Below are 26,794 nucleotides of genomic sequence, written 5' to 3'. Positions count from 1 at the left end.
CAACAACAATGGTTACTCTAGTGTTTACTTGTCTCATTCTTTTCTTGCCTTTCTTTCTCTCTCTCTCTCTCTCTCTCTCTCTCATTGGTATGTCAATAAAAATAACCATGTTACTGGGACCCGGGTCCGATCTTGTGATTTTATTACACTTTCAAGTGATGATTCGGATATTGGTCTTTGTCGATATTATTATTATTATTTAGTGTTCGCAAAACCGTGAGATATTTTTGAGTGAATTCCAATCGTTTTAATGGTAGCTTGTTGTCAATTTATTATAATTGATTAATAAAAATACGATTTTATTATAAAAAAATAATCAATTTATGTTTGTGGTCTATAACGTATTAATGTATCTACACGTATTTTTTCTCCGTCGTTTTCAACTCAAACTCTGAGCATGACTGTGGTATTAAAGCCTGAGCATGGAATAAAGTAAAATTGTGGTTAATATGAGTACAGTGTTGTATACTTTATTAAATATAATATTTAAAATTAAACAAAATGCTTAATTATCGTACACAAATAATGATACAGTAAGATATTGAAAATATATATAATATATAGTACCAGCACTTTAAGTAGATATTATAATAATCGAATCATCGTATTAATAATATCAGTCGTCCTTTGATTTTTTTAAATATAAAATAATTTTATAAGCACTCTTTTAAAATAAACTGTAATGTTATAAATTTAATCAATTAGGCATAATATATTACAATAGTTAATTTTGATTACTTTTTCCAATAGTCATTAATAATTATTATAAAACTATTAATTATATCATACAGCTTTTGATTATTAAATTAGATTTACCCAATTAAATTATATTACCTTTAAAGAGGACATTTGAGAAAAAAATTATCTCACTATCGGGTCTAATCTGTAATAATACACACTATACTATGTGTTGTGTGGTTGGTAAAAATAAATTTTTGAACGTTGAACTACGAATTAAAAATGTGTTATTAAGATTTTAATGAATGAAAAGTTACGAGCTTGAGTTACAAAGCGCTTGAGTTCTGACTTTCTTTCGGAAAGTTATAATATATCATTTATAGTGCCAGCAATGAGATGTAATTGAAAAACATTATTCTACCATATCTGTAATTCAATCTTTAATCAACAATATTATAAATATTAAATTAACTTAAGCTTATATTAATTTAATATTAAACGAATAAATTAATAAAAGAGTAAATTGTATATCGTTTGCTTTGCTCAAGTATAATATTGATACTTTTATATTAATGTTTTTTTTTTTTATTTTTTTTTACTTATTTATAGCTAAATAATATTAATTGATTATAGAAATAAAAGAAGTAAAAATCAATTTGCTCGTTAATGTATGATATTATGTTCCGGTTAGATTATAATGAAAATTGAGTTTTTTGTTGTTAGTGTTAATATATTAGTTATTATTATTTTAATCAACCACATGAGTTATTATTTATATGGAAATTCAAGAGTCTTATGTCATGACAAACGACCATAAATGTATACGTATTAAATTATAAGGTATACCCGTCTATTATTTTACACAATTAATACTGCATAATATAAGCTTTCACAATAACAAGCATTATGCTTTAATTATAAGTTATGCCATGACAATTAAATCTATCAAGCAGTCTTCTTACATATAATAATATCTTAAGCGACTAATTATAATCAAAAACAACCATATGGTCTCCAACGTAGAGGACGTACGCTCATTAATAGTTTAAAATTGTTATGGGTCGTCTTACAGTATGTTTATTTTAACAATGTTAATTCATCAATTAATCTCTGTATGGTCATTTAATAATTTGAATTTTTCCAAATACTCAGCTATCTGCTGTTGTTTACTCATTGACTTGATTATTTTGATTTATTCTAATTCTATTATAATAGAACCAAGTCGTGATTTAATAATAATTTTGCATAATTATTATTACGTGGTTGGTAGTATTATGTTTAGACACAATTAAATTTTTTTTCAATTTGGGTTTTTAGTTTAAAATTGATGACGAAAACACCCGAATGTACTTTAATTAAAATATCGATTCTTTTGCAATTTCGACCGAGATTTTATCTAAAAAATAAAATTGTATTACTTTAGCCAAAGCACTCATTTTAATTACACAAATTACGAACTAAAAAATAATACACTTATGTACAAATTCGGTCCTTTATCGTATATTTATTAATTTTATTTCGTAGTAAAATCTACTCGGTTAGACTTGGCAAAACAAATATGTACCTATGTTTATTATTTTAACTCAATAAATTATATTGGTAAAATAAAACTGAACCTTAGATATTAGTAAATACTTCGATGGATATCACACAATATAAGCTCCTAAACGAGAATTAGGTACTCAGATCACGCATGTGTTAAATTATCATTTTTCTTTTAAACATTTTTTCTATAACAGTATGAGTATCCATAACACTTATATATCTATATAATATGATGATTATTAGCTATAGGTAGCAATAGGTAGGATATTTTATAAAAAAACAACATGTCAAAATGAACTATAAATTAAAAATACAATTACTGCAATTCTATTACAATAATAAACAGTATAATAAACCAAAATTATTTGTAAAATAAACGTTATAACGTATTCGTTGTATTCCAAAACAATTAAATAAATTATGGGTACACAAATACGACATACATAGAACAAGTAATGTTTACTTTATTATATTAACTATATACTATATAGGCAATATTATTATTATTATTATTATTTTTTTTTTTAATGTTATCATTTAGATAATTCAGTTATAATACTCAGGGGTATCGTGTTTAAGATATATTTTATAGTTTTTGGACATTTTCTCCTTTCTTTTATACGCAGCAGGAGTTTATCCGCGCACTATTCGTAGGTGACTGCGTTCAGCATTGCGTGAGGCTGCTGCAGTTGCAAAACAAAAATGTCAACATTTACAATGTTAAAAGAATAAATAAGTATATTATACATTATATCATTTGACATTATGATCATAAATTAATAATGAATATGTTTTTTCTTTCGATTATTTATATGTCACTGAATTTATGCGCCGTGTTTTCATTTAATTGAGTAACATGACTAATTTTTAGTTATTCAGTTGAGAAATCGTGAAAGTTTTTAATAATTTGTATTAATAATAGGCCTCATAACCGTGGTCGTTGCCTAATCGGCCTAGAACATAACTCAAATTTTAATTGTTTTGATTTTTCAAGCATAGTAAGTTAGATATTGATCAATTCGAGTGTATCCTATGTAAGACGAGAAGAAAACTATTTAAACGATAATCGAGTTTTTATTTTAATCCTGAAAATTAATTATTATAAAAATATCGGAAATCGAATTTGTCGTTATCAACCCATGCCTATACTGTGTAGGAATATATTTAAATCCATCAACGACTTTACTGTCGACGAGACGATCTTTTAAACGTCATAGGATAATAATATACATAGATGTGTTACCGCGATAGTGTTTATCGCGATTTAATAAGACAGCTCGAATGGAGATTGCATTGCATGCCACGACGAAAAAACTAATAAATATTTTCTACTAATTGGAACGAGTAAAAGTATTTTTTCGGACGATTAAGAAAATCGTGAAAACAAATTCCTGAATAAAAAATAAAAACGAGATCCCCGGAATCAAAATCATGGTGCCGCGACCACTTTGAAAAATTAATTTCCAATCAGCGTAGGTAACCAAAAAGGTTGACTACTTTTAACGCGACACTCGAAATCCACAGCCCGAAAGCCTAGCGAAACATTGACGTGTTGATTTTCGGGACGCCGCGGACCGACGGACCCGAGAGTCCCTAGTGACGGTACAGTGTGCACTTTTGAAAACGTACACCTGCGCGTTTCGCCGGTTGACGACTGTAGTGTCGCGTGCGTACAGTGCGGCAGAGCTGTTGTCGCAGGAGGGCGGACGGACGAGAGATCGGACGTACACGGTTTTCGGATAACACTGCCGTCGCGCACACGGCGTACGATTTTATGATATTTACGTGCAGGTATACATGGTATATGTGTGCGTACATATATATTTTACTGTCGCGCGTGTATAGAGCCGTCGTTCGTTGCGGGTTCGACGCGCGCGGCGGCGTCCGCGGATTAATGATGATGATGATGATAGTAATAATGAGCGATGACAATAAAAAAGCGATAACGGATAATAAATAAATGAAACGAGAGAAAATAAAATGAGACGAAAAACAAACGACGACGTAATCGTCGTCGAGACGGCAACCGCGCCGCCGCGACGGCTTAAACTCGCATATACATGTATATAAACGGGCATCTCACTCACTATATATATATATATATGTATATGTATATGTTAATAATATATTATCGCGTGTGTGTCACTGTGGCGGATGGCAGCAAACGAAAAAAATAAAAAATAATAATAATAATAATAACAAGTAATATAATAAAATAAAATACGATATAAACGTTTCAGACTGTCGCCAAGATCGTAGAATCCGATACGGCGCGGAGTCGCGGCGAGTTACGTCGCCGCGCGCACACGTAATAACACACACACACGCGCGCGCGCGCATTGTGTTGCCTGCCGTGTCGTGTCGTACGAAACGCCGACCCGTCGACGGGTGGGGGAGGGGGATGAGGGGGCGAGGGACGCGAATAATTTATAACGCGCGCGCGGCCGACGGATAAAAGACGGACGGCGGTCGCGTCACCTAATGAACGGGATGCCGAGTTCTCGGAAGAAAACGCAGGCGCTGGAAAACGGCACCGTCGTCGTACAAAACACAGCCGCCACTCTCACCCGCTGCTGCCGAGGGCTGACGCGGACGTGTTTACCGCATAACAATATTGTGTTCTTTATTATTAGTGTGTGTGTGTGTGTGTTTTTTATGGATTCCACGTCTTACGCAATTATGTTGTCATCTCGTGTACGTAATATTTTTTGTTTTGTACGTCCCGTTTACGCGATCGCCGTGCGGTTGTATATATATATACGATGTCGATTCGTCCGGCGCAGGTGATGTCGTTGCATGACAATAATAACATCTACCTAATACCTATGCGTCCCATCGTACCGCGGGGAGTAGGACACCTGTAGAAGGCCTATTGTGGCTACGCCGAATTCGCGCGGTGTGCCGCCGATGGCCGGAGTGGGAGAGGACGAGCGATCGTGGCGCCCGCAGACGACATCGAAAGATTTTCAAATTTGACGACTCGTAGAGACCGGAAAATCGAATGCGACCGCCGTATGCGTCACGCGCGTTTCCCATCATTCAGGATGGACGACGAATATTGTATTTACGTTTACCTATCCTAGTGAAACGCGTAGTATATCGTTTCAAATAGGTGTAACCACCCCGTGACCGTCGTCCGAAATACCGAACGAATCTTCAGACACGTTCTTCTGAACGGGCAGATAAAACGTCCATGTATGTGTCGTTATAATGTGGTATTGCGTTTGCGTGTATTGTTTTTTTAAATTTATTTCCAAAGAACCAATAGCGAGCATTCGCTTTTATCTGTAAACCGCGTTTTATAATCACCGGCTAAATGCCGTTTTCGATATAATCTCTCTTTCCCCTTGGTGTGCGCACTACATCATGTGGCGTTCACAAGAACCATACCCTAAACACTATGCAGCCACGCACTGCGCAAGTGACATTAACAATACTAATAAAAATAATCTGCGGTAGTCGACTTATCGTTCGACGATATATTATCTGACTCGGTACGCCTGAGTCAAACACATAGCCCCATACCTGTGACTGCATACTTATTTATAGATTGACAATAACTTTTCAACGTTACTTATGTAGGTATAGCCCATGTTCTTATTGATAAAATATAAGCATACAAATGTACCTGTATTTTAAGTGCGTCTACAAATTTACATTAGCAATATATAATTTTAACGTTATGAATATTATGATGGTGTAATAATTTATTATTGTCTGTAGTTTATAATTATTGTACTTAATTTATTTTTAATTTTAGAATCACAGAAAAACGCACATCAGATATTCAAATTGTTTTATGAGTACTAGTACTGTAAAGATAATATTATGACACTACTGATTAATTCATTATTATAGAACTAATACCGCCGAATAGCCCGAATAGATTAACACACAAAACTTTGGCGACACGGCACTTGTGTAACATATTAAGATTGTTAGTATTTTCATACTTTTAGTATTTTTTCTCATTTTAAAAATGTATTTAATTTTCTTGTTTAAAAATATCCAGACGAAGGTCAAACATTAGTCATCCATCTGTTGGTAAAAGGAATATGTTTCTAATTTTCCCCCCATTTCATATGTCCACCACATTTATATTATAATATTGAAAGAATATGATTATCTAGCATAATAAAACTTAGAATAGTGATTAGACAAGCATAATACTCTAAATATTCGAGGTTTTCGTTGCTCAAAAACTTAAACAATACATTTCTGGCGAATGATTATTTATAATTCTACATAATATTATCTAAATACCTTCTTTTTGATATTTATATTAACTGAATTATACAAAACTAACGATAATTTTATTCGGTATATACCTAAATAATATGGTATATATATTTACATTTATAGAATTATTTATGATCAATACAGTATTTTGCGATTTAAAATTATTTTGAATTTTGTAGTACGCCGCACGACATTTTTGTAAGGGTAGATGGCAACAAATTTAACCATAGCTTATAAAAAGAAAACTATGCTTAACATTTCAACAAAAGTTATTGGTTTATTTATTAATAAAAAAATCTAAAAATTAAGTGTTATATTGTTATATTAATTTAGGTATTAAATAATTTTAAAAATAAATAATATTAGGCTAAAGAAAAATCAATAAAAATAAATGTATTCAAAATATAGATCAAAGTTTTTTCTTTTAATGCTTGGTGAATATATTTATTTATTTATAACTACGATTTTTTTTTTTTTTTTTTTAATGTTTTTTTTGTTATTTTGAACTTGTCCTGCTTTATTACGTTAAAAAATAATAAAAAAAGTCAAATATATTTTAAATAAAATAATTTAGCTCATTTAAGTATTATATAGGCGCAATCGCATACATTTTTAAAATTTAAAATATATTTTATTTAGTTTAAAAAGAGAATATATTGTTACTATTGTGGTATTATACCATAGCAAAATCTTGTACATATACTTCTTCACACATTTAGGAATTATAACTATCTAAAATACATAATTATATACTGTACTACACGCAGTTGTACATCTCTGTGATGATAAGTGAACTCGTGCAGTATTAACACATATGAACTATTCAAGAACCTGCACATTTAAAATGTATTTTTTCAAAACATATTTAATAAAAATTTCAACTTTTTGTGAACGGTGTAATAGTAAAAATAAAATAAAATGAAATTTCACTCGGCACATATTAACCATCAACAAAATACCTAGACATTTTTTATCACATTCAAAACATAAACAAGAAAGGCTCAACTGCTCGAGGTCCATTAAAGTGCAAGGCCATGTACGCCAGGACTCAACTTGCAAGCATATCATTATAGTCTTACATGCGACATATTTTTATTTTAATAATGCAAACTATTTTTTACGAAACAGGACTGTCGTAGATATTATGGTTGGAGTACTCCTTGTACGCGTATAATTGACACGAAACCGCTTTACGCCTAATCGTGAAAATAATATGTATAAATAATTCTTCCAAGTCTTAATAGGATCAGAGATTTAGATAGTATGTATAATATAAAAACTCATAAGTCTTTATGTATATGAGTTAACATGTACAAAACGCATAATAATGCATATTAAACTCGAGTATACTTAAATATAGACATAATACGTTCGTATGCCGTTTCGAAAAGTTCGTTAAAAAAAAAAAAAATTATAATAATAAACTGTGCCCGTATTGGTACATCATACCGCGGTCATATTATACTATATTGCACGTGCTAAGCTATGTAATAAATTATAATATAACAAAGTACCAAAATCTATGAAAATATAATGAAACGGTTAAAACGGTTAAAATGATTAAAATAATAATAATAAAAAAAATGTGCACAACAGTAATAATGATAATATTCGGCGGTAAGTAATTATTATCCATTGTTGTGGCGACGAAATAAGCGACGTGTATAATAAATAATGGTGTTTTAAAGGGACCGAATATCAGCATGGTGTCCGGACGGCGAAGCGCACACGCTTAATAATAATGATTATTAATGTTTTAACAGTTTAGATGTTTTATCTCAAAAAAAAAAACACTGCTTTTGGCCGTTTATTTTTTCTCCTTCGACTCTGATGCAAATCGATAACCAGCGGCAAAGGCGCATATATAAGTCATAAATAATTGTTTCAATGGCGTTTTGTGGTACCAATATATAAACGAACGCCTTCCACGGTCCCGTATATATGTGTATATATATTATATACGTATACATACTTAAGTATAGGTATAGGTTCCAACGAATTATTAGTTGGGCATACACTTCGCGGTGGAAAAAATTGTTTACCCCCAATTACGTGGGAGTCGTTCAGCCCGTTCTCACCTCTTGACGATCGGTCCGATCGATCGAAATCATTGATAATAATTAATAACCATCACCGCAATACACAGGCGCATGGAAATAATATGTTATCCATAGCCCGAAGATATTTTTTTAACACCACCACACACACTGGTTACATTGATATGCAACATATTATAAGAAATTTATATACTATAATATTAGGTAGGTATATTATGTGACCTGTCCAAAGTCAAAAGAAGTTAGATTTAATAATTTTATATAAAATATACTAAAAATTGTGCCGAGTATTTTGCAATGATAGACGAAGAACATTTGAATGGCCAAATTCGCCGCGTAAGACGGTAATTAGTAAAAAATATCTTAATAAACATTTTTAAATGCATTTTAATTGCAACTATTCTACTTTTTGATCACATAATTGGGTAGAACTAATGATTTCAATCGGGTTTAACTGTAATCAGGTAAAATTATATAAATAAACGTTAAGGTTATAAATGTGTTAGGTATTCTCATATTTTAAAGTTAAATCGTCATTTTATGGAACAATATATAAGTTGTAAATTTATCTAAATATATGGAATCGAAAACTTTCATTGCTATTTGATAACGAATTTTGAGTTTTCATTTAAAATTATTTATCTTTTTAATTAAAATTAAATTCTTTTAAAAACAACACACCTGCATATTATTTAAATTATTCAATTGCTTATTTTGTGTTTGAAAAAACAGTTCAATATAAATTCGTATAACGTTTCGGGGAGGAATTCATATGATATTTTCTCACAAGGACGTCACATAATTTCCAAGATGCATTCCTTAACTAAGTAGCCCGTGTTTATCGTGTTCAAGAGGCGATAGCTGACATTCGGTTAGTGAGCGGTCTTCGTCTCCCCATTACGGACGATAAACATAACGATGTACGCATTTTATACCGACCGAAACGGTTGGAAACATTTCGGGTACATATAAATTAGACTTACGCTCACCAACTAGGTTTTTTTTCATTGCTATATACGGATACGAAATAACACAATATCGATTGGCCAAATTGAATCAATTAATCGAGATGATTTTCGAACCGGTCCACGCAGTTGTTCTTATACGTATAATAATGTAATATATTGGTCGTCCCGAAAACGAAAAACCGCCGCCGCACGACTGTTTCTCCCCGTGCGAGTGCCTATATATATATATATATATATACAGTATTAAGTCGCATATCGACTTCACACTGTGTGATGTATCGCTCGTCTCCTGCGGCCCGGCGTACAACGCACGTCGTTACGCGGGTATAGGTGTATTATACTATATATGTACCTACGTGCCGGTCCAGCAACAGCAGCAGAGAGGGTGACCGTGGTCGGCGGGTGAAGTGAGCGAGTCCAGCGGAGAATTGATTGATGAAAACACATTTATACGGGGAAGTCGATAGATTTGGTGGGTATAGTACCCATTACTGTTACCTACACGTGTTTATATATACATATACGTCGCCATACGTATAGTACGTGCGGCCATATGCGCACGGTGTGTTTATTAATAATGTGCGGCGAGTTGTGTGCCGCGTAGTATTGAAACGGAAAAAAATAGAAGAGATTTTTCGTCTCGTCCGTATTACGCCACCACCGCCACGACCACCGCCGGACGAACGATTGTCGTTTTTTACATATTATATTATTATCGTCGTGTCTCGCTATACCTATATTATATCGTATCATTATTATTATTATTATTATTCTACGATAATATAATGATATTATACGTGGCTGCTTATCTCTCGTCGCGGATCGAAAGCCGGAAAGCCGCCACCGTTTACCCCATACGTGTATTATACTATTATGTGTATAATATAATGTATTACGGTATAATAATATTATATTATATAAATCATTTAGACTGTCGCCGCGCGTTTGTATACGCGTAATTGGGCGGTTTCTTATGATCACGTTGGGCCCGTGCACGCGTGCTCACTCGCCGGCACTCGCGTAATTGTTTATAATATGTATTTCGTACAGTTTCCTCTTCGCGTTTTCTTGCTATAGTCGGCAAACTAAAATGATAACAATAATAATAATATAAGATGATGAGGATCTGTTGACTGCGTTGTGATGCGTTTCGAGCAGACTTTAATCGATCCCATAATAATGTATATTTATATACTAACGGGTGTATCGTATGTCTTCCGCGACGGGGACGGCCGAATATCAAGTTTTGTCCAATTATCGCGATATCCGAGGACGATCGTGTATACGATATATTATATACCTACACTACTTATGACGGTCGTGTGATGTGGTGTGATTGTCCAGGCCGAGGTAACGACGGTTGCGATTCCCACGGAGTGAAAACAAAACGCTTGAAATATCCGTTAAGACGCGGGAAAGAATCAGAGAGACGATCGTTGCAACTCTATCTTCGCATCTAAGTTATGAGCATCATAAAATTGTACATATTTTGTAAATTTTTAAATACTCAAAACTTAGTTAAAAACTACAAAATATCGAAAAACCCCAAATAATACTTACCTTCAAACGTGACAATAGATCAATTTACTTTCACCATAATATAAAAAATAACAGAATACAATTTAAACGTAAAAAGTTGTTAAGCATAATTATAAAACGGAAGAAATACGTATGAATTTTATAGTCAGAAATTTATAACAATTATATAATATAAAAATACTGACTTTGAACTTTTAGTTTTCGCCTACCTCTTCCAATTGATCTAAAAACGCTCCCACTTATTTTATTTAATAAAATTACATTATTTATTTGCCTACTTTAATTGTACAGAAAAATTTGTTTTACACTTTTCGCGATACGATTTCCTGTTTATATTTATTTATTAATAATAATTAAACAGACGGAGTCCTTACAAAAAATTGTTTAACTTACAGCAGTAAGAGATTACAATTGATAATAAAATAGGCCTAATACATAATGAGAAATATACAAAAATTTAGAATTTATATATAAAAACTATCAAACTATCAAGTTAATCAATAAAATACAATAAAGTAAGATGGTATAAGAAAATAAAAAAAAATAACTTAACCAATCAAAATTAAAAGTATAACTATTACCTTCAATCATTAATAGATTAGCAGGACAATTTAACATATAGTTTTTATCAGAATACACAGGAAATTAATTTTAAAGTTGATTACATAAAGTAAATCTGGTACAATCAATTAAGCCAGAAATTAATTTATAGAGGAATATTAAGAACAACTGTAAGCGCCTAGTTTTAAGCGGAATGAGATCTAAATAATTTAAAATATTGTCATATGAACCATGCAGTAGCCTATGTATGTTGCATTCAAAAGACATATATCGCAAAAATTTATTTTGTACAGATTCAATATTATCATTTTGTTTAGTCATATTGTTTATCCAAATTAGTGGACAATATTCAAGATTTGAACGAACTAAAGCATAATAAAGGATTTTTAAAGCAAAAGGATCACAAAAATCTTTACATTGATAAAACCAAGAATACGTATAGCTTTGTTCTCAATTAGTTCAGTGTGATAAGAAAAATGTAATTACAATATATAATATAGGCATTTGATTGAGAGTTTCGCATGCTAGCGTTGCTAAATCAGTTAAGTATACGAAGTCAGAAATAAAACGATTGACCAAGATATTAAATAACCTTGGTTGGGATTTTAGGATATAGAATCTGTATATTGCATATCAGTTGCAGAGATGATACATTTTATCCTAGTCGCTATAAGTAGCTTAAGTTACAATTCAAATATACAAAAAGAGCGAGTCGTTCTGAAGATATTACAAGGATTTTCTGCGAACTCTATATTCCAAAGTGAAATTAGTAATATGTTGCAAAAAGGTCGTATGAATCCTAATTTTTTCGTCTCGGCCACAACCTATATAATAACGTCTTAGATATAATATAACCACGTTGATTTTGTTCCAGACAACCAGAAGTTTTTTTCTATAATTGGTTTTATTGCATTGCTTATTTGCTTGTTTTGATATGTTTTTATAAGTATCCAATTTATATAAAAATCTTAGCGAAAATGCATTAATAAGTTATTATTTAGTAAAATATTGTACTTATAAGTCGATAAAGTTTTCTAAGCGTGTCTTATTTTTACTTCGCTGTAAATACTGTAAATATCGGAATTTCAATTATTATTTAAATACATTACCTTATTAAGACTTGTCGGCCGACGCAAAATAAATGTATTTTCCTTTTTATACTATCCGTACGTCGTTTTTACGTTTTTTCGACGGCCTAGTATTGTAACTCTAAATATATTATACAAATCAAACGCCCGTAGTTACGCGATAATGTATAATATTTATGTCTTACTGTATCCTTTTATACTCCTTAATTGTAGTTTGCCAAAAATATAATAACCGTAATTTATTCCTACGGTAGGTATCTGCGTGTAAGAATCACTATCCTACATTATCGCGATGATTACGATTATTGTTATTGCACGGTATTTTTTTTTTATAAAACCGCAATCATGATATTTTTTTACAACGCGCGTCCGCGTACACCGGCACTTCCAATACCTGGTACCCGCGCCGCAACGCGTTTGAAAAAAAAAAAATAAACGTCCCGATGAAAACGTTTAGCTGGAAATCTGACGCGTTTTAAGAACAATCGGACATAATGTATACGTATTTACGGCCGGCACAAGTTCATTAATGGGCGTTTAACTGCCGCCGGCAGACAATAGCCGTCGCTGCCGATAAACCCATTAATGTTCAAACGGCGGTGGCGGTGACGTTTAAACAAACATAAAGTTTTGCAATATTTCACCAGGTCTCTCGTACGACCATTATTGTACACACCGCTGGCAGCTATAGCACTACTACTCTTATATGCTTCGCGCCGCGTTCCACACCTGACCAAACAGACGAATGCAAATTCCACCGATTTGGAGATAGGAAGTTGATTTTAGAGTCGGCTTTATGACAGTACTGATAGATCGATAGATTTTTTCGACAAGTGAAAACAAATGTTAACTCCACTGGTATTAATAATTGTAGTAATGTAAATTTCGCCGATAAATAAAAAACGAAACCAATTTTTGGTGTACAATTATAGGTAATAATATAAAACCTTTTAACCCAAATTCATATGCACAATTATTATTCATACAAATATATTATATATTATGTATATTCATGTAGTCATACGGAATAAAATATAACTTATTTAAAACTAAATTTGCCATAGTTGTAGGTGTTGTTGGGAAAATTCAGAACAAAACATATTAACTTCAGTCTTTACAAATTTAATTATATCCTAATATTATATTCCTGCCGCGGTGACCAAATGGCAACGCGTCGTCCACATATCTGACCCGCGAACAAGAAATTAATTATTTTAATTATTTATTTTTTTTTATGACAAACTGAATAATGTTTTTATACTTTCATATTATTTTTTTTATAATGCCTTTAAATCTTTTGGATAAACATATAGGTATATTAAATCGATAAATATGTGAACTAAATAATAATAATAACCAGCAGAAAATCAATAATTTAAGCAATACAATTTATTAACGATACCCTATGGCATTAATCGAGCTGTATAAGTAATTTTAGTCTTAAATTGAGAAGTAAATTCGTGTTGTTATAATAACATTCACATTTTTTGCACTATCAAAAAAATTGAAAAAGTTGAATTTACTTAAAAAAAAAGTATAATTCATTGAACATATAATCACCCGGTCAGATCTGACAAATCACGACGTGCCGATCTACCGTACCTAATACTAGCACGTGCTTGACGGTACCTATACTATTATACATTTATTATAATACATATTTCATATATATGTACCTTTCATTTGGGTATTGCTAATATTTGCGATATTCTGATGACGAAAATACAATTATAATATGTGTGATTTATACGACATATTATACAGCATACTCGTAGAACACAGAAATTATAATAATTATTAACTAATTTCACTATTATATGTTATAGCTTGAGAACGAACCTTTTGGTTAATATTGATTGGTATAAAAACTTAAACATGATCAGCAAACCTAATACCTATGTAAAAATCAACCATTTCTTTGTTATTTTATATTTTTATAGATTTTTAAAATGATCAAAATAGTTTTTGAATAAAACAGATTTATGTTTTTTGTAAATTACTATGACGGCATCAAAAATTTTGAAATATTTAGTGCAAAATTTAAAATAATGAAAATTCATAAAGTAAAATACAATTATTAATGTGATAAATAGGTTTTTTTCTTATAGTACTAACAGTAGTTGAATGAAAACATGAAATTATAATGTACCAGTGCCGTACCCAGGATTTGTTTTCGGGGTGGACTTAAACATTCATACTTAACTCTATAGAAAAATAGGAAATAATTTAAAAACATATACTAGGGCGAGTAGTTTATGAGTTATACGTATTTAAAGTTTAGACGACTGTGAAGCGGAGTAGTGGACAAACATTTTGCGGGGTAACCCCGTACCACTCCACTCCGAGCATCTAAACTTTAATTACTTATAACTCATAAACTACTCGCCCTAAATATATCAAAACACTCAGAAATTTTTTCTGCTTTTGAATATGAAATTAAAACTCTATGTTGTCATTCAAAAAAAAAAAAAAAAAACTTAAAAAAATATTTAAATATATAATTTTTTAGTAAAAAGTTGTTTTTTGGCACTGTAATGTATTATTATAATGTGTATTATGTATGATTAATACGCAAATATAAAAAAGTTATAATCATTCTATCAGACAAATTTCGTCAATAATAAATTCATAATATGAAAACATATCGTATTAATTAAAATTAATGACTTACTTGAATCATTCGTTTGTATATATTTGTATACGTGTCTAAAGTTCAAATTTCAGCAAATCTCGTTAAAATAACAAACACTATCAGATTATTTATTTTATTTTTATTTATTTCTCAAGAAGATAATGGGCTCCACATGTTCGTGTGGGTGGTAAAATTGTGTAGTTAAAATATATTCGATTTTCAATTTGAATACTTACGCGTGACTTAAACATGTATAATACAAGATTTCTTTTAATTCAAAAGCTGATCTTATAGTTATTTAAAAATATAGATACAAAATAACAATTTCGGTTATACTATTAAACAAGACGAAATGTATCAATACAATTTAATGTATCAAATACACGCACGAGTTGACTTTTGTATTTAATATTTATAATTGTCATAGATGGCAAAAACAATAAGTGGGCTTTAATTCACCCGCCAAAGTATTTGCATATTATGCATATAATGTATAATTTATTTAAATTCTGAAAAAACCAATATACCTAATTTAAATAATTGTACGAAACTCGCTATCATCGATAACAAATATTTTATACTAGTATAGATTTATAGCGTTGATTAATGATTATAGCAATATGGCTATATGAACATATAATATATCTACCTTATATTATACTATTTATAACCAATGCTAAGAGTTACTTACTGTGTATCACACTGGAGTCGTTTCACATTTTGACCAATCTACGTATATATAACCTAAAAAAAAAAATCAATTAAATTTCAATAATTATAATAAATTACATCACAAACTAAATCAGTGGATTTTTACCAATTTTCGTTTATTTTATCGAATTTCTATAATTTTCCTAGTAATTTAGAATCGAAAAACGCGATTTTTCGTAACATATCGCCAGTAGACCGCATACTTTAATAGACAGTCTTTTTTTCTAGAGTGTAATGTTGTGTTAAATTAATGACAGTAATCACACCTCGCCACCTATACAGGGTATCATTTAATACCTGCCGCTTATACCTACACTGTAATTATTACTTCAACGTCTGCAGATCCTTGACGCGAACGAATTTATTTATTCACACGCACTGTAAGGCCTTTGGAACGCTAAACGATGTAGCATAAAAGGAATTACTCACTCCTGCGAAGTGACAAGTAAACACGAAAATGCACTGAACTCATAGTCTCGATGGCGATAATAGTTATATTTTCAATAGCTATCGCATAGGTAATCGTATAATATAATGTAGCGATCAATGGACGGTGATCCGCGCGAGAGGAAACACCGTGATCATAATATTATTATAATTATAATAACACGCGCCTAATATCAACAGTATTATAATTATACGATAGTATAATATTATAATTATTATTGTTGTACAATATAGTGAGACGTGGCGACGGCGGCCGACCAAAAACGAACCGCAGCCACCATGAGAACGCAACCGCCGAGATAGTCATCGCGGGCGGGTACGTGCCCGACGTTTCGGGTTTGTTTTCGGTTTTCCTAATTGACAATTATTATTATTGTTGTTTTTGTTGCCGTTGTATTGTAAGACATGCGCAAGCGCGCTCCGTCTATCCCGGTCGTAAGTAATTCAGCGGCCGGGTTTTTTTTTTTTAAAAAAGGTTTAAGAGAAAAATCTCACGGTTCTATTCAGACGACCGCGGGTTAACCGCGGCAATTGTCGTGTCCGTTTAATTTATTTATATTTTTCCTCGTTATCGTTCGACGCGGTTTTTCGTTTGTACCTTTCCTCGTCGGCGGCGGTGCACGTATACGTAATAACTAATAATTAATATTAATACGTATCCATATAGGTATTTTAATGATATAAATTATAATTGGCACCTAGATAATGTATAATGTCGTTCGGCGACTCCAATTTATCGTCATGGGGCAACCCACGTGACCGTGTTTATTTTTCTCCGACCACGAGCAGATTCGTTATCGACCGTCGAGTAACGCTAGGGTAACAGAGATGTACGTGTTTAATTGTTATTTTATCAATTCACTAGCTTTATTGGTTAGCTTGAATTTATTGGACATTAGATACCGCTCGGTGTACTTCGATTTGAGCGTAGATACATACAAGGGTGGATCCATGGAGGGGGCACTGGGGGCAAGTGCCACCCCGTTGGAAAAAAATAATATTAAAAAACATACATTTTTATCATATTGTTTGTGTTTGGTGGTGGGCTATGTCTATATTGTATAATTTTTCCTATAAAGTGCCCCGACCGTAAATACATGCTGGATCCGCCCTCGGATACATACAGCTTTTTGGCGGCGCATTCGAATTGCGTCCCTAAATAATATTTTGTCCCAGTTGCGTCCCCGCAGTTTTCTCACGATATATACTAGTTGCGTTCATGATTTTTCAGCAACTGAGAATAATGTTTGGTGATAAACTCGTAGATAATCTCGATTATCGATATCTTATCTGTAAATACCACCTTACAATTTATTGTTGGAAATTAATTTTCTTCGTGTCAGCATTAGTCACACTTCGACATTCCATTTGTTGGACAATTCATCATAGTTTTATATATTTTTATTTAACTTTGTAATGGAAAGAAAATCTTGAAATAATTCTTCGATCTTTCATTTTTAAAACCCGATGAGGTTAATAACTGTTTTTATGAAGACCTAATAGCTTTAAAACCTAACGATGAAACAGTTGATAATTTTTTGAATTATTTTGAAAAAAATTATACTTCCCTGGAAAGTAAATTTCAACCGTCAGTATGGGCCGAATTCTCAAACTCGTTAATGCGTACCACCAATCCATGTGAATCGATTCACTCAAATTTAAATGGGATGTTTTATTCATCGTATTCTAACATTTTTCAATTTGTTCATTGTTGAAGTATTGAAAAATGTTCAAACTGACATTTATATTAAAATTTATTTATTAATTTGTTTATTAATTTAAGAGGTAAACGAATAGAGGATGTGAAAAAAAAAGAATTTATTAAAAAGACTATGACTGAGTTTGAAAACAAAAATGTACCAATACATAAATTATATATATAAAAAATTACAATTTTTAACCACTACACCATTTATATAAATGATAGCCATTACATTTTAGAATAATAAATAATTTACAATATATAATTACAATTTTTAACCACACCATTTATACAAATGACAGTCCTCAGTCTGTAAAAGTGAGAAGAAAAATTTGTATATTATTTACCAATTAATCAATTATTAACCAGGACGCAACTCGTACATGTCGCGAGAAAATCGCGGACGCAATTCAGATATCGCGATGTATATTTTTGTATTTTTGGACGCAATTCGTATGCAGCCCTTTTTGGATATTCCGGTACGCGTGTAAATCGCTTGGAGGGCCAATCAGATAGTGCTGTGCCAGATCTGTATATCTGGCGACGTATAACAATTATTATTGCTTTATTATTTCCTCTCGATTCTTCCTTTGCCCGACTCCGAAAAATACGAAGTACCTATTTTTGTTTTGTGCCGTCATTAAAATGGACAAGACGGAGAACGGGAGAAGTCCGCCACGTATTCGGTTTCCGCACCGGAAGGTAACAACGGCGATAGCACATCATAGAACATTACGTCATTACAAAGTAATGTAACGAATTTATTTCTTAAGATACGCGTATAGACCTGTATATGTCTACATTTTCATTGTTTTATGTATCTAAATATATGCAACCTGTATTATGTTCCGCGAAGCAAACACTTCTAATCACCTTCACGTGTTTCAAGATATTATTATACTGCTTGTTAAATGGCGTCACGAACATTGTACACAAAAGGCAAATAATATTATGAAGCTACTCACCCGCCTACGAATTAAATTAAAACCTGTCTATAGTCTATGTATATAAATATTTTTCATTATAACATAAATATTGATATTATTTTATGATATCAAAGGACATTAATGTTTTTATTATTTAACCTATAATTTCCAATAATAAATACGTTATACATAATACATACAAAAAAGTGAAGCCTCTTGACACCGGATACTGTTGGTCGCGAAATGTTGTCCACTATTTGGATTGGATATGTCCGCTCGCTATTTAGTGGAAGAGAGATTAAATAAAAACAAATACGCATATGTATAATATTTTTATATTTTGTTTATACGTAAAAAAACAAATACTTTGACTAGTTAAGGTCTTGGCGCGTAGTCATTTTGTATGTCAATAAAAATTCGTATGATTTTACTGTACATCGATTTATCTACAACAATATTACACGGCGTGTTTGACGAATGGTAACCTTCAGATAAATTTAAAAAAAAAATACATTCCATAAATATTTTGGAAAACTATATGTATTTATTAAGCAAATTTCAAAAGAAAAAAAAAATGTTTTCAATTTACTAATTTCTAAACAATCATACCTTTTTTCACTTTAACAGGCTAAAAAATATAGTCTATGATGTTTCATTCATATTTTTTTATCATATTTTGAAATATTTAAAAATTAATAAAAAATGTTTTTATTTTAAAAAATAATTGTTGTAAATATGTTTACAGTATGAATTGCGCCTGACAAAGCTCGATTTTTAATGTAAATACATATTATTTTTACTGTGACTTGATAAATCACTTTGGGTAAGACGGGTAAGTATTAAATGACACTAATTTATTGCAAGTAATGATAAAAAAAATAGCATTTTTAATTAATTTATGTATATATTTTAAAATTAAACTAAATTACAAATTTTGTAATTTTTAGTAGGTATATATATTTTAATATAATGATTAATAAATACGTATTTGAATATTTTATTAGTTATTTGACATCATGCTTTATACACAATTTGTATTGTATACAATGTTACAATAAACATAAGGTTTTAAAATTTTATGAAATATTTCATTTCAATGAAAAATAAAAAAAAATGTATTATATCTAAAAGTGTTGTCAACTTGCAAGTTAGCATTTTTAAAAGTTGGCTTATTGTATGAAACAAAGAAATTATATAGGTATAATAATAAGAAAAAGAATACGCAATGAGAATCCAATTTATTAATAAGTGATTATGCCTAGGGCTCGGAAGTTGTTGCATTTGCATGTTTTTTTTATTGCTTAGGTCGCTAGAAATCTATTTCAAGGTACTACAAACAAAATACCAAAAGTGTATAGTACATATTTTTTCATATTTAGCGAGTTTTTGGATTTGAGAGCACATTTCTTATAATTTCACAATTTTTTTAGAGCATATTTTATAATTTATGATGAAAAAGTTTGAAAATTCATAAATAAAAAAATAAATACATTCTTATTTAGATTTCTCACTAGATATTCTGGTATTATTTGACATTAAAAATTATGTTTCCTCGTAATGATTAGTATTTAGTATATATCTATAGCTATAATTTGTAGCTATATCTAAAATATGTATATTACCTATATACAACAGAAGTCGCTAAGATTTTTTTATATAAATAATTTTCTAAAAAATAATTTTATAATTATTGTTGATTGCACTAATAGACCTAAATGCTAAACGCTATTGTTAGTGTTGACTAATACGACAACAGAAACATTCTACAAATAGATTTATTTTATTTATAGAATATTTTATAAGCTATTTATTAATTTAATTAAATTTTTTTGAATTTTGAAGAAAAATTAAAAATTAAAACTTATTAATTAACTTATTATTATTTGGCTTTTTACGACATTATTTATAATTTAATAAAATATTTGCACAAATAAAAATGTTGTGAAGAAAAAAAAATATAAGTGCATATTTTTAAGATATTTTTGTACTTTTATAAGCGCGTAATATACCTAATACAATTAATACCAATATGTCAATATACCATATTTTAAGCAGTTATACAGACATACTATAGTAGTATAGTAATTCGTAAACCTTGGTTAATAACTGATAAGTTATTCATTATCAATACATTATTTCTAACATCTATAACTGAACACGTTTAAAAGAAGAAAAAATATTTTTCAATATTTCATTAAAATATTTCAAATTCAGAACCCTATCAATCTACATATTGACTCAAAAGTAATCCAATTAAAATACAATTTGGTATCATAAATTTTAGAGAATTGATTTAACTTTTTTATCACACATTCTAATTCCAAGCACCGCCTTCACATCACGATTGCAAACTATATAAACTCCACTCAGACGTTTATTATTTCCATAAATGTATAAAGAATATTATAAATTATAATCCAATATCCGTTTTACCAACCAGTCTTACAACATACTCTTCCCAATTTTTGAATGTCGGTATAGAGTATAAACATAGTTCGATTAATTTCAATTACACTGAATTGTTATTCAATTTATGTTTTACAAAAATTACACGTTCGCTTAGAACTATACGATAATAATTGTAATCGACGGTTAAGTACCCGGATAAATATATACACGCGCGTGCGTTTCTCTGCCAGTAAAAGGTAAAACACATAGCTCGGGGGCATTCATTTATTTACTTTATCGTTTGATCTAAAAGCCAAAATTACGTAAATCACGGTCAAGTGGGTATACTCAGCTATTATTGTATACAATCGTATACACAAACACATTTATTACAGGTGCATTACCGCGGACGATTGCGGGAAGGAGGGAAAAATAAAGAACGGTGGTGGTTTAATAATAATGAAATTAAAGACCTTGTCGTCCTGCGGCGTTGTAAATAAGGCCACCCCCTATGTTTGTACATTTATTTTTTCGTCGATTATTTTTCGTTTTTTATCTCCCTACAATCGTAAATACCTGGTCACCGAAACCCTTGAATTATTAAGGGCGGACACAAAATTAATACGAATCATACTTTTGTGCCCGGCACCAAAAAAAAAAAAAAAAAAAAAAACTATAAAATATAATAATATTAGGTTATTTTGACCGATAATATACACACAGCTAATAATCATATTAAAACTGTAATTCAAAGAAATTGATCATTACAAAAAAGAAAAAAACCGTTTATTTTATACACTTGTACCGATAGGTATTATATAAAGGGATGATAATATTAAACATGATGTGTATAGCTATGTACAATATTGTATAGCAATTATTTTAAATTATTCTTCAAAATCACAAAAAGCACAATATAATCTATTAATATACAACATCAATTTTAAAGTATATTCATTGAGTTGAGATAATAATGTCCAAGTCAATATACAAACACTGGCAAATGAAAAAATGTTCATCCACCAAAAATTGCAGATAAAAAAATATCTATGTATCGAAATGACCAGAGGAAAATACAAAGGGATGACCCAATACAAAAATAGACTAATAAGAAAACATTAAACAAAAACGTATTATAATTATATAGTACACTATTATGAGTCTTCGTAATGTCTTACACTCTTACAGTAGTCTTACGTAGCTACAATAAATAACATTTATCTATAAATTTGCAAATGATATGTTATTTTAAAATCATATTCTAAGACTGTATATCATACAACGCATAAATCTATATTATATATCTAAACATGTAAGGAACAATGTATATAATATCAAAAGAACTCAAACCAAACGTACGACATCAATATTAAAGCGTTTTGATAGCCTGTATTAGCTTTTAAAATTGCCTCACAAATAAATTCAACATGTTTGGTACAACAGTCGTGGATTTAAAATTGAAAATAATGCTAAATTGTATACATGGAACTATTATCAACACATCCCTATTTTAAATGTAATTATTCATGATCAGGCGTTTCTAATTATAAACGTCTTGACTCTTGACGTTTTCTTCACTATTCCATATATGTAACCTAACCTTAGCGAATTTACTCATTGTATATACACTAGTGAAGATTGTAGATAATCATAAGTAAAAAAAAAAATAATAATAATTATTTTTATTTCGATCGTGCAACATGACTTCAGACATAGTTAATATAAACAACTGAAAAATAACTTGAGACATACAAATAGTGTGCGTACTATCATGTCCGAGTAATGAGGCACGGCGTTTTCTAATGCGTTTCCTGACTTGCCAGTTTTTTAGATCGCAATCACTATCAATATAAGTATATCATTAAATTATTTATATTGTATTTTTATTTAATTTTCCCGCTCGAAGATAATTGTTAACTCAAGTGGTACGTCAAAGAAAAATGTTAGGCATCGCTATTCACTGGTAAAAAGTATGAACCACAATTCAATGTATCAGTCATGGTATTTCGGTCGGTAGCATCATAGATTATTCAATAATACCTATCAGTCATATTACCGCATTTTTAATAGTTTAAATATCTACTATTTTTTACAAAGAACCTCTACTAAAGAACCTTAGTACCATTTACTTAATTTTCAGGATTTTTATGATTCAAAGCAATACATTTTGCACTTTAATATACTTTCCAGATTTTTACGGTCTGTACTCTATAATGGTTACGGTCCAAATATTTTAATTTCTGTATCCTACGGTTAATCCTTTGATACAAAAATTATTACTTCTCGAAATTTAGCATGTTTCTATCAAATGCATGTGATACAAGGGCATAAGGTGTACAAAATCTTCAGTGGTCTTTTGTAAAATATGCTCAGATATACTGTAACATTATTATGTCAAAAGTAAGATATTCAAATATTTAAAACTAATAGCATTTAAGCCTTAAGGTCAAGTATTTTATCGATAAATGAACCTTACAAATATTTAATAACTACAACAACAATTTTAAAATCAAATATAATTATTGTAATATTAATTTGACAACAAAATATAGTCACAATTATTCGTTAATAAATAATATGTTTCCTTTAATAAGAACAATAAACAAAATAAACAAAATATAATATACATGTCTTATTGTCATTGTATATAAAATAAATTGATAATCAATTGTCCGATGATACATCTTTATCGTACAATCATAAAATTCTTTAGGTTTCCTATTTCCATAATAAGCTTAATAAAAATAAGAAGAAATAAGATAAAAAATTAACAAACCCAGTAATCCATAGTTAAAAATAATAATAATTGATCACGCATGAGAAATTACGTGCTGCGCTCTTGGAGCGAGCATAGTACCTATGTCCTATACGCCGCATCCGTAGATCGGGCGTTTCTCTTATATACCTATACTAATAAACCGAACCGGTATATTATGGTTCTATAAAGTCTATAGCAGTAGTATTCAATTTTTTTTAAAAACAACTCGGGTACAATCTTCACAAAAATGTCACGGCACACCAACAGCTTTTTTTTTAAATTGTATTATTTAATTTTTCTTATTAAAACACCAAATTAAATAAATAAACTATTTTATATTTTTATTATTAATTATTATCATTATCGTACTTAACACACATTTTTTAATCTTTTTTTTGGTCGTTATTTTTTATTTTAAGAACAATTCACGCGTAAGAAATGTTCATTGGTCCAGTTTTTCCTTGGAAACATTTCCATCCATTCTATCAAATATTTTAAAGTTTTTTTTAGATTTTTAATTTGCCTACTAATTAGGTAGAAAAACATGTAATATAACGTATAATATATCTTTATATTAAATTCTTGATTTATTAGATTTTCAAAAAAAAAAAAAAATGAATCACATAGTAGATGAAATGGATTGGTTCTAGTATATGAAATTAATGTATAACAAAAAAAAAGGGAAACAACAAAGGTTTTGTAACTTCAAACATTTTGTAATAACAAACTGAATAATTTACATTTTTTTAAAAAGATTCTCGGAACTATAATTATTTTTATTATTATTTGTATTTATAATACATACTATATAAATAGGTTCACGTTAGTAAAATTTGCGATTTCACATAATTTTTGATTTAGAATCGTGTTCATTTTAGAAAACTTTTTTTAAACTAATGCATTCTTATAAATTATATTTACAATGCATTTTTGAGAACATCGCACTGTTTGTACTAATTCATAATTGTAATGACTATCAGTAAATTATTGCAGCGTTTTTTCATTTATATTTTTTGTATCTTAAATAGGTTCCTTTTCAATTTAATATAGAAATAATATAATTATTTAGTAGGTATCATTTTTAATATATTCACTATTGTAATATATTATTAATACTTAAGAGTACGGCATATCCACATGTGTTGCCTCCGTCTTACATGCACCTAAATACACAATATAGCAAATTTGTGTTAAGCAGAATTAATTTTAAGTAGTTAACTTTAATAATAGAGTAAATTTACCTATTATCATACTTAAAATTATGAATATCATCTAGACCCTAGATAAAACTTTAAAATTGTGTTATTAATAAAAGTCCATGAGATGCCCTAGATAGTATTCTTATTTATGGTTTAAAAATTGGTAAATTTACTATGATATTAAAGATAACAATATAAAATGGATTCTACTTAACTCAAATTTTCTATGCTGTAACTTGTATATGTATGTAAAACGAAGACAACACATACGAGCGCTGCGTCTTAAGTAGCTATTTAACATATTATACAAGGAGTTTGGTATAGGCAATTTATATAAAATATTATATATATATTTTATACATATTAATTAACGCCAAACGGCTTTTATAACAGTATAGATAAAAATATTACAAAACAAAATATTTAGATTATAAAAAATATACGTAAATATAGTAATAATATAATTTATGTGTTAAAATTAAGAGCAAATATGTCTAAGTACGAAATTATTGATTTTTATGTGGACATCATTCTTGTTAGGGGTGTATTTTTTGTAAAATTGCTTCGGCCTAAAGGTATATAAAAGAAAATAAATCTTTATAACGGGTATTACCAGGATGCGAATGATCATCAGTCGTTCCAATAAACGAGGTGCGTCGATCTTACCGTCAATCAATGATTGAATAAAGAAACAACTATAATAAATGCGACGTTCAAATAGTGACTTGAATTTAAACAAATCCTTAATTTAACTACAATCATTAGGAGGATGCGTAACATTGAGGCTGTGCCCTGCGAAAAACTTAGGAAGCGGTTTTGGACTCTTAACAAGTCTCTGCGTGTTACTCATTGTGTAAGGAGTCCGGACAACAACTCCGTATACTCCAGGAGTAAACTTATATGGAGTGCATATTTGACATATTTATCATTAAAGATTTTTGGTTGCTAGGATACTAAAAATATCAATAAAAAAAAGACATTTTTAAGTGCACATTTCATATAAAGTTGATATGTCGAAAATATCATCAATACACCAAATCAGAAAACCAAAAATAGTATTTATCCTCACGCTCAATGTTGGCATAAGGCAACCAAACTTAACACGGATACATTTTGTACAGGCAGCGAAATGCACGGGACTGCTATACGGGATATATACGGGGTTTACCACGAAGATCTGACAAAGGAAATAACTTTTGTTCTAATCAATATTTAAAAAAAAATTCTTTTAAATATAATTCATAGACACTAGTGCACAATGTAGCATGCTACATTTTTAGTATGCATTTTTTATTTTTTAATGCTAAAAATAAACTAAAACAATAAAGAAAATAGTTAGATTTTAACATGCACCTA

General features: G+C 30.1%; 1 long non-coding RNA gene across 1 annotated transcript in view; it reads right to left on the bottom strand.

The window, feature by feature from the left end:
• The window catches only part of LOC113557102, a 125,279-nt gene that overhangs the window by 69,123 nt on the left and 29,362 nt on the right, over positions 1-26,794 (bottom strand). The window contains exon 2 of the long non-coding RNA XR_003405573.1: positions 15,999-16,051. This is a non-coding gene — a long non-coding RNA (uncharacterized LOC113557102). The remainder of the gene's footprint in view (positions 1-15,998; positions 16,052-26,794) is intronic.

Source organism: Rhopalosiphum maidis, chromosome 3 (assembly GCF_003676215.2).
Source record: "Rhopalosiphum maidis isolate BTI-1 chromosome 3, ASM367621v3, whole genome shotgun sequence".
In the NCBI taxonomy this organism is placed as follows: Eukaryota; Metazoa; Arthropoda; class Insecta; order Hemiptera; family Aphididae; genus Rhopalosiphum; species Rhopalosiphum maidis.
Note: the sequence above shows the minus strand (reverse complement) of the source record. Positions and strands in the feature narration are given on the sequence as shown.